This window comes from Melospiza melodia, chromosome 19 (genome assembly GCF_035770615.1).
Source record: "Melospiza melodia melodia isolate bMelMel2 chromosome 19, bMelMel2.pri, whole genome shotgun sequence".
In the NCBI taxonomy this organism is placed as follows: domain Eukaryota; kingdom Metazoa; phylum Chordata; class Aves; order Passeriformes; family Passerellidae; genus Melospiza; species Melospiza melodia.
In genome coordinates, this window is record NC_086212.1 from 15,576,652 (window position 1) to 15,586,696 (window position 10,045).

Here is a 10,045-nt window from a genome sequence, read left to right on the forward strand (position 1 = left end):
CGGCAGGATTTGGCCATAGCAAATACAAGTGTACTTAGAGGAACCGACGTATTGCTGAGATACTGGCTGAGATTGAGTCAAAAAAGCGAAAATAACCTTCCAGCAGATAAGCTTTAAATACTGATTTATTCTGCGGCTTTCTGAGGCCGCAGAGAGCGGCAACAAGAAATCTTAAAGAGAACAGTCATAATATAATCTCTGTGTTTCAGTGATCAGTCATGTCTGCCATCAGCACAAATGTAAAATGAGGAAAAATCAGGGAATTTTTTTTTATAAAGTAATAGTGATTTCCAAGTTAAATATTTTTAGAGCTGATGCTTTCATGTGGAAAAAAAAGTCATATTTTACATATCACGAAAGTGAACGTATTTAAATATAGCCATATAGTGTAGTATTTACCACACTCTCATCCAAATTGATGTATTTGGTTGATACATGGCACTGACAAAAATGTATAAATCAACAATTCTATCATTTTTTATCTAACAGTCAACTGGTGCAACTCTCCTTGTAACCAAAGGCCCTCTGTCTGCCTTGCGTGATCGCTCATGGCACAGACCTTATGTCATCTATTTAGTCCTACCTTTAAAGTAGCATTTTACTGAGTCACTTTTGAAAGTCAAATTCAAAAGTATCATTTAAAAAAATCTTCCTTTCAAGTCTAAATAGCCAAAGTCCTATAGATTTCTTATAGAAAGCAAATAATTTAAAATTAAGCATATAATATGCTTGAAGAGCATTTCTTTCTTATTTGTGTACAATGATGTAGCTCTCATTTTGTGCCCAATTAAAAAGGAAGTATGTTTAATTTATTTTAATGAAATAAAGTCTGAATATGAAGTATGTATCTATATATGTGTGTGTGTGCATAATACACATATATATAATGTAAGCACTGGGAAATCTACTCTAACCTGAAGCTATGGTAGACTAAATCTGTACTCATTGAAAAGGAAAGGCAGTGCTTGGAAAACATAATGCTCACCAAATCCTATAGATCCTAGAAAGATAATTTAATTTTTGTTTGTTTGATACATGTTTCCCAAAGTTCATAGTGGTTGGGGAAAACAGGCAACATCTCTTGCACCGAGCTAGAGGGGGTGGTTTAATCACTGATATTTGGAATTCAGGTCTGCAAATTTACTGTGCACCAAGTATCAAGCAAGCTGACAGAGCCTCACCTGCTGCTGCAGAGGGCATCATACCTGCAAGGACTCTCTGGACGTGTGATGTCTGCACTTGCTTGTGTCTTACGGCATCAACATCACCTTTAACGCATACCTACAAATATATATATATAGAACACACACACATACACACACATATATATAAATGTATATATATATATGTGGAAGGAGAGAGTTCAGTTTTCTTAACCAGGAGGCAAAAGATTATTTGAGTTTTAGCTTGAACAGAGGAAAAAAGCAGTGACTTTGCAGTAGATTTCTCAGTGCCTTTTCTTAAAAACTTCACCTAAGCACACTTACAGAAAAAAGCCCCAACCCAAAACAAAAGAGTCTCCTGTGAAATCCACATTTTTCTGAAAGGTTTGAGAGTCAAAAAAAGGTAGAAGAAAGGAAAAATAAAAAAAAAGGCAAGAGAGAGGAAAAGAAATCCATGGAACGCACATTCCCTTCCTGAACATGCCGGGGAGTTTCTGTCTGGGCGAGTCATGAGAAACGCATCTGAGGCGGTCAGGTTGTTTGGCAACTATGGCTGTGATAAACTGTAGCCTTTTCTTCCCTTGCAGCTAATAAGAAACACATTTCTAAGGAAAACAGTATTCTCTTCTGTAAAATTGTAATGTATTGTTAATATTTGTACCTACTGTATATTTATGTCTTGACAGAATTATGACCGGTACGGTTTATAGTAAATAACAAGGTTGTGTACAACTCATCACAAAGACAAGGTTTGCAAATCCACGTTCTCTCTGCTGTAAGCTCCACAGAACGCCTCGTGCCAGAGCAGAGCTGAGCGGAGCAGCCAGGGCTCCCCCTGCCCAGCACAGCCCGGCATCCGTGAATTTCCATCACCAGGGCTGCCCTGGGCTCCAGGCACCTCTGCACGGAACCAGTGCTGCCCTGGCTTCGCTTGGGTCACCCGTCCGGGGAGAATATGGCTTTGGATAGCTCCTGGATAAAGTACAGATGTTCCAGTTACCTCTGTACCTCCTGCTCGCCATTGTGTTGGCTTTATAAGTATCTGATGTATGGAAAAGTCATGTGACTTTCATGCATTCCAGAGTAGTCTATTTTTCTGTTCAGATTTAAAAAAAAAAAATATATATATATATATATATATATATATAAATATAAATATATAACTGTATTTTTAGCAAATTTATAATAGGGCAATCAAGTCAGATTTCTTCTTTTTGTATTACAGAATAATATATTAGATGCTCTCTCAGTGTTCATTTACACAGCTGATCCCCCAACCTTTTTGTTGTTTTCTTTTTTTTCTGATGAACACCTGCAACATTTCTCCTGGAAGCGCATCTGTGAAAGGTCATGGGGTTTGTCTGATGTTGTTGTTTTCGTATTTTCCTGTTTGTGGTACTTTAACCCGGGACTGGCTGTGGGAACTGAGATGTTCCTGCTGAGAAATGTGGAACAGGCCAGGCTCTGCCCTTGGTGACAGAGGGGAGAGGTCCCCCAGCACCCCTGGCTGCAATTTCTCCAGATTCACATCGATTAAGAACAGAGAGGAGACAGGTTTTGAATCTGATTGTCCTAATAGTGACATGATGGAGTTGGGATAAACATCAAAATCTAGGCTCTTACTCAAGGCAGTGACCTGACAATGCTCAGGCGCCTTCAGGGAGGTTTTTCCTGGATTAAAACAGAATTGTCCAGACTTTCATTTCCCACTGGCTTTTGGAATTTTTATTTTTGGTCCCAGAGAAAATTGTGGAGGAATGAGAGACATAAACATTCAGAAAGGGACCAGATTTTGATTAATTATGGTAAAATCTGTCCATGTACCTGCTTATGTAATAATCTTCTTTGGTCCTTTGTAGCTGAACTCACAGCTATATTCAGAGAAACTTAGTAAAAAGTCCATGAGATGAATGTTCATCCCGACGCCATCTCATGGCCTGTGGAAGGTCAGCACGATGAAGAGCTCCAGAGCCACCCTGGCTCTGCACAGACATTTCCTTCTGGTTCGGCCCAGCAGTTGGGTCAGTGACCGCGCTTTTGCCAAAGATGGAGTTTGGTTCCATTTCCTTTGGTTTGTTTGTGAGATTTTCTTACGTGTCCACTATAATAGCCAATAAACCTGAGTGTAATTTGGAAAGGTGTGTGTTTCAGACAGTATCCCTCTAATGAAAGAGCCAGTTTAGCATGTGATTATCAGCAAGGCCTGTTCACAAATGAAGGTATTAAAGCTGAGTGGGATGTTTCTTTCTTAGGAAACAATTAATGCGATAGGCTGCCATATCTATCATCAGTCATGACATAAATCCCTTCAAAAGGCACCTTCCATGTCAGCAGTTTGTTGGAGCATAGCCAACAAAGCCATGGAAAGCTTCCAGTCAGACCAGGCCTAACTGTGCCCTGCGGCAGCGGGACAGGACGGCCCCCGCAGCACCCAGCCCCAGGAAGGAGATGTTTATTTTCCAGCGTGCATCTCACACCCCATGCTGGTCACATTTAGGCTCCTGCACTGAAACTTGGTCTCAGCCAGGCAGAGGAAACCTTAGGAGAAGGGAAAATCTGCATCCAGGATGTGAATCCCGTTCCTTGCTGGTGTTACCTAAGCCACAATAAGTGTCCTTGACACCAATGGTTGGGTGCCACAAGTGTTCATATATGTAAATATTACTCCAAATTTTGCTTTGCTTGATCCTGGCTTCATTGCACAAGAAGTTTTCAGTCTTAGAGGCTTAGAAGAGAAAGCAAAATCTTCCTTCATTTAACTAGAAGTAGTACTGTTGAAGCTCTGTAGGACTGAACAGGATTAACCTTTATTTTTAAAGGGGTCTTTCCAAGACTGCAGTGACACTACCTTCAAAAATTAATAATAAGGCAAAGACCCCTCAAAATTAGAGCCTCATGAAAGCCAGAGAGCCAAATTTATATGAAATGCCAAATTCTTTGCTGCTGTAAATTAAAGCCCATTGAGGCCAATGGAGCTGTGCCCCTTTTAGATCAGTAAAGAATTTGGACCCATATATCTAAAAACTAATGGAAAAATAATAGCTTTGTATGGCCTCAGGGCTGGAGGTGTCTGCCCACAGCAGCTCCTTGGAAAGCAGCGGGGTGAGGGATGGGAAACAGAGGCAGTGAAACAAAAGGCAGTGAAAAGGCTGGGAAAGGGGTGAATCCTTCAGGCAAGGGGCGGCAGTCATTGCAGGCTGACGGAGCTCCCTCGGGGCAGCTCGCTCTCTGTGCGCCCACAGGGGATGGCCAGCTGTCAGGGGCTGTCCCTGCAGCAGGACCCAGCCCCAGAGCAGCCTCAGCCCCTGCTGCCCTGGGGACGCTGGGGCAGGGGGGCCATGGGTCACTCTGAGTTGAGTAATCTGCATTTAACAACATTCATCTGTTCTTCTCTAGTCTGTATTTTTCATTTAGGAGCTCTGCCATTTATGACTCTTCTTCCTGTTGTTTTACTGCCTCCACAGACTATGTGCCACACGTTGGCTCCCACAACCCCTGGGATTTATTTTGTTTATGTCAGTTTTGTTGGCTTGTGAAGAACACTTTATTCCCCCATTCTCTGGCTTTTTGATGGTCAGTGTAGAAAATCACTTTTGCATTGAACCATTCCCCACCGGACTGTTTGGGGGGAGGGTGGAGGAGCAGCATCTGCATTTCACTGCGAATTTTGAAGCCATGATACCGTACTCAGAAAGGCCAGCCACAGCTACCAGCCAAACTGCTTTCCAACTAGATTAGCATTGAAAACACACCCCCACCCCCTGAGCAGAGCCCCGCTCTCTTGTCAGGCCAGGGAAGCACTTTGGGAGCAGGAGGAAGCCTCAGCTCACCAGCCTGCTGGCGCTGCTCTGCTCAGCCCTTGCCCAGTGCCCCGTGCCCAGTGCCCCGTGCCCAGTGTCCCGTGCCCCGTGCCCAGTGCCCTGTGCCCAGTGCCCCATGCCCAGTGCCCAGTGTCCCATGCCCAGTGCCCCGTGCCCAGTGTCCCGTGCCCAGTGCCCAGTGTCCCATGCCCAGTGCCCCATGCCCAGTACCCCGTGCCCAGTGCCCCGTGCCCCGTGCCCAGTGCCCGGTGTCCCGTGCCCAGTGTCCCGTGCCCAGTGCCCAGTGTCCCATGCCCCATGCCCCATGCCCCGTGCCCAGTGCCCAGTGCCCGGTGCCCCGTGCCCCATGCCCAGTGCCCAGGGCTGCGCTGGCACCGCGGCCGGGGCTGGGACAGCCCGGGTCCCTCCAGGGACAGTGCCCAAGGGCAGCCATGGGCTCCCATCCTCGCTGTGGGACAGGAAAGCTGGTGAGTCCTTTTGAAAAAGAAAGTGATGCTTCGTGACAAATAAAAACTGGAAAACATGTTTCCTGTGGCTCGGCTGGTACATTTAGATCAAATTGCTTCTACAGCGGGAAACCGAACCTGACCGTGCCCCAGAGGGCACCCTGGCACCGGGTCTCCGTTGCTGGCACCGTTGTTTTTGAACCTGGGCAGTGGGGAATGAGTGGGGAGCCCAGCTCAGCTGTGAGGGAGGGCCATGCTTGTGCCCAGCAGATCCTGCATGTCTTGCACAAGCTCTTCATTGGGTTATATTGGAATTCGCTCCATTATATTGGTCCAATGCACCAGCAGATGTTTTCTTCCCTTTTAAGAAATGTTTAAATGCCCTGGCACTTTGGGGTGATTACAGCAACATTAGCCATATACTAGTGTACTTAGAGTCTTACATTTTTTGTAACTTTGATTTAGTCATTCTTTGTTGGAGTTTATTGACCTCTCTTTACAGTTGTTTCTGTAAAACAGATTATTAAAAAAATCCGTGTCTTTATATGCATGTAATAGTATGAAACTGTGATCAATGTGTGACATTCAGAAACTGTTCTGTCTTGTAAAATATGTCCAAATGTCTAAGGGTTTTAAAGCAATGGTCCCTTACTACAGCCTACAGAAATAAATAAAAAGGAATGGAAAAACCTAAAGCCTTTATTGCTCTGTTTCATGGTCACATATACTGGCCAAAAATCTCACTCCTCTCCTCCTGCTGCACATCCCCAGGCACCTGTTCTCTCTGGCTCTGTCAGAAATAACCTCACCAGCTCTTCCTTACCACCTGAATGGATTTTCCTTTGATTGTTCATATTTCAGCTGAACTAGGAAGCTTTTTGGGTTTTTGTTGCGCACCATCCTCTAAACCACCTACAAACCCACAATATCTGTAATTTGAGCACCCAGAGCAAGGCGATGTCTCCTCACACGGGGCCAGGAGACAGCCAACAACCCCAAAGGGCAGCAAACCAAACCCTGAGGGAGGGAGGGCAGCCCTGGCCTGGGGAGCTCCTCCCTCACCCGCAGGGAGAAGTGCCAGAAATGGGCGCTGAACTGGGGCTCTGCCAATTCTTGCTTGAGTAAACCCAGCAGAGTTTGTCCAGAGCTCCCCTTGGCAGGCAGGGCTGGAAGGGCAGCACAGCCCTCCCTGGGATGTCCCAGTCCCACCCAACATCAGCCTGAGGAACCAAACCCAGAGAGGCTCTTCAGGCATTTCAGCACAGATAAACATGGAGAAAGGGTCAGCTTTTCAGTACATTTTGATAATTTCAGAAGAGAAAGTAATAATATAAATAATTTACAGGGTATTTATAAAATATGAATTAGATTCTTCCATACAGCCTCTTTCTACTTACTTACCTTCCCTCCTACTTTCTGTAAGGAATTTGGGCTACTAAGAGATGCAGAATCATTATTATTCAGCAAGAGCATTTAGAGGTAACTTTGCCCCAGAGTATCATTTTCAACCATCCAGGCACAAGCTGATGGGTCACAGCAATGAAAGTTTGTGGTTTCTGGCTGGAAACACAAGCACTGAGCATTAACCTGAGTCCTGAAAAATAAAAGCAAATATGTGCAACACTGCATCATTGAGTTTAATTCTTATATAATTAAACAATTAATCCACATTGCTAATAGAATTTTTTAGAATTTTATCCTTTTATTTATATCTATAGATCTACATACATTTATTTATATATCTATTTGTTTTATAGAGACCTATCTGTAGATATATAAAAGATATATCCAAATCACTAGAAAATAGATTTAAATTTAAAAAAAAATATTTTACACTTTGCTATACCCAGTACCATTTTTCTAATGCAAGCAGACATGGTCAGAAATAATTGAAGCTAAAATGAATAGGTCTATGTGCAAACCCAAAATTACATAATGTAAAATGCTGTTTTCATGCCTTGATGATAATTAGTCTTAAAATGAACCACACAGTGATGCAGCTTTTAGCACTGTCCCGAACAGCGGAGAGGCAAGTGCTTGGGGACAGTGAGATGAAGATTGATCCAGGCATGAGAAAATGTAAATTAAGAGTCACGAGGCTTGAATACAGGTATCAAATAAATATACAAAGTATTTCACCACTTTCCAAAGGTCTAATTGACCAGAACAATCCATGGCTTTCTCTGTTTGTTTTCACATCAGCTGTTTTGGTTTCCAGTAACATTTTCAGACAAATGCTTCTGAGGCATTTCAGTATGGAGGAGAATGGCTGCATGGAAAAAGCAGACCACCAGCTGCTCCCCTGGGAATCCAGCAAAAAGGAACAGCTGATTTCTTATTAATGTAAATGAGCTCGTTATCTGGGTTGCTTTCAGACTGAGTTCAGCAGTTCAGAGCCTCTATTCCAGGAAATACAGAATTTACGTAACAGAAATGAAGAGAAAGTGAAGGAAGGATCTTGTAAGTGCCTGTTTCCCAAGTAAATACTTTTGCTATTCTGGTGCCAGGGTGGATGGCTGGGAGCTGGGATGGGATGTGCTGGGCCATACCCCGAGCTGCAGGAAGGCTTTACAGACACTGAGGTATTCAAAGAGATGCCCAGGGCAGCAAGACACCATACTGTAATAAAACTTGCAGTTTTATTAATATATGCCTACATCAGGAAAAGTTTGTGCAACTGATACTCTCATAGGTTCCAGAATAAGCTCACCAAAGTGCATTTCTAGGACTTGTTTGTAGAGAACACAAAGCTGTAAGGACGGGCAATCCTTTCCAGGCTGCCTCGGAGGCCTGGCAGTGCCTGAGCTCTGCTGGGGTGTTCAGCCCTGGCCCTTTGTCCTGAGCACCCCTCAGAAAACACATCCCTGTTCCATAAGAAAAATTTATCAACATTAGTCAGTGATCTCAGACCTGGTGTATCCAGCCAGGTAATTAAGAGTGCAACAGGTAGAAATATAATTTAATGGAAAAAAACACGAGTGAGAAAGAATGAGCAAAAATACATTAATCCTCCCAGATCTCGTGTTATTCAGGAATTATTATTTCTGTTTCATTCTGTAGCCCCTTTTTTAGGGAATAAAACCAGAAATCTCTCACTCTTTCTTGCCCAGTCCCTCTCCCTCCAAGACTGATGCCAAGGTGCTTGTGCCAGGAGGGGCTGGGGATATTACATCCCAGGGGTATTCCCTGGGGAATATCTGGGATATTCCCAGACTTCCAAATCTCAGGCTGCTGTTTTAACTACTAAACATTCTTCCAGGAGGGGGAAACTAAAAAACCTGTGTTGGAATACTGAGCCCACACACTGGACGTGCTAAATCCATCTTGCCGATTGTATATCTCACTCATTCTCCCTTCAGAGAAGAATCTCCCAGAAGCTTTACTAAAGTTTTTTCATATCATTCTCTGTCTGGAACAAGAATTTTCTCCACCATGGGTGACAAAGCCTGGTATCTCTCCTTCCCTGGCTGTTACTGAAGGTATAAGATCCATATCCCCAACACAAACCATGCTGGGACTTCTAATTGGGTTTTCCTCCCACTGTAACTCCCTCTGCCATCTGTTCCCCTTTTTCTCTCGGATGACACATCCCTCAGTCACTGAGCAGTGCCATGGCAAGGCACCCAGCCCTGGAGGCTGTGCCCGAGCAGCCCCTTCCCCGTCCCTGTGCCCAGGCTGGGCTCAGGGTGGGCTCTGGGTCTCTGCATTCCAGCCCCATTCCTGCCTGGGGTTTGCCTCCACATTTGCCACAGGGTTTCTTTGAAAAGGAGGCAGAAACCCCAGGGCCTCTGAAGTCCAGAGCAAACCTGGTTTTAAGCAGCAGCAGAGCTATTTAACCTCTGACACAACCAATTTTTCTGCTTAGTTGAAATTGCCCATCCCCAGCGCTAACGAAGGGCTCTGGAGCCTCTCTGCTGAGATAATTGGTAGCCCCAGACTTCAGTAGGATCCAGGAACTGTTTTCCACTGCTTCATCTGAGGAGACAATAATCTGTTGGAAACATGGCAACTTCTTCTGGCCTCTTTCCAGACCTCCAGTCATGTTAGAGTTGAGCTACGGCAAATGAAAATACATTAGAATTTTAAAATGGCACATAAGTGATTCTTGCTCATTGGGAAACTTGAAGCTAATGTTGCCTGCAGCTCATACTAGTGTTTTCAGAAATAATTCATTAGCTGCAAAAATCTTCTCTTATTTCTTGGGAAATGAAACAAAAAATTAGCTGTTTTCCTTTCCTTGTGGATTGCTTCCTTTCCATCCCCTTCAGCACTCTCCAGGCCGCAGAGCTGAGACGGGAGGTCTTGGAGACCCTGGAGACACAGGCGAACTCTCAGCCACAATAAGCTGGTCCCTTGCACCATTCCTCATTCTTCACTCGTGGTTTTCTGGGCAGGTTCTCGGCCCCAGCTGGCAGAGGAGCAGCAGGACGTGTCAGAGGAGGCTCTGGCTGCTGTGGGATCAGACTCTGCCAGCAGAGACACACGGGCAGCCCTGAGCCACTGCTTCCACCCCAGTAATGCTCACAGCTCCATTTTCATGGGGTAAGGAAGACTCTGGAAGATTTTTTTTTCTCTGCACTTCAGTCCTTCTCATTTTGATTCCAGAAGAAACGCA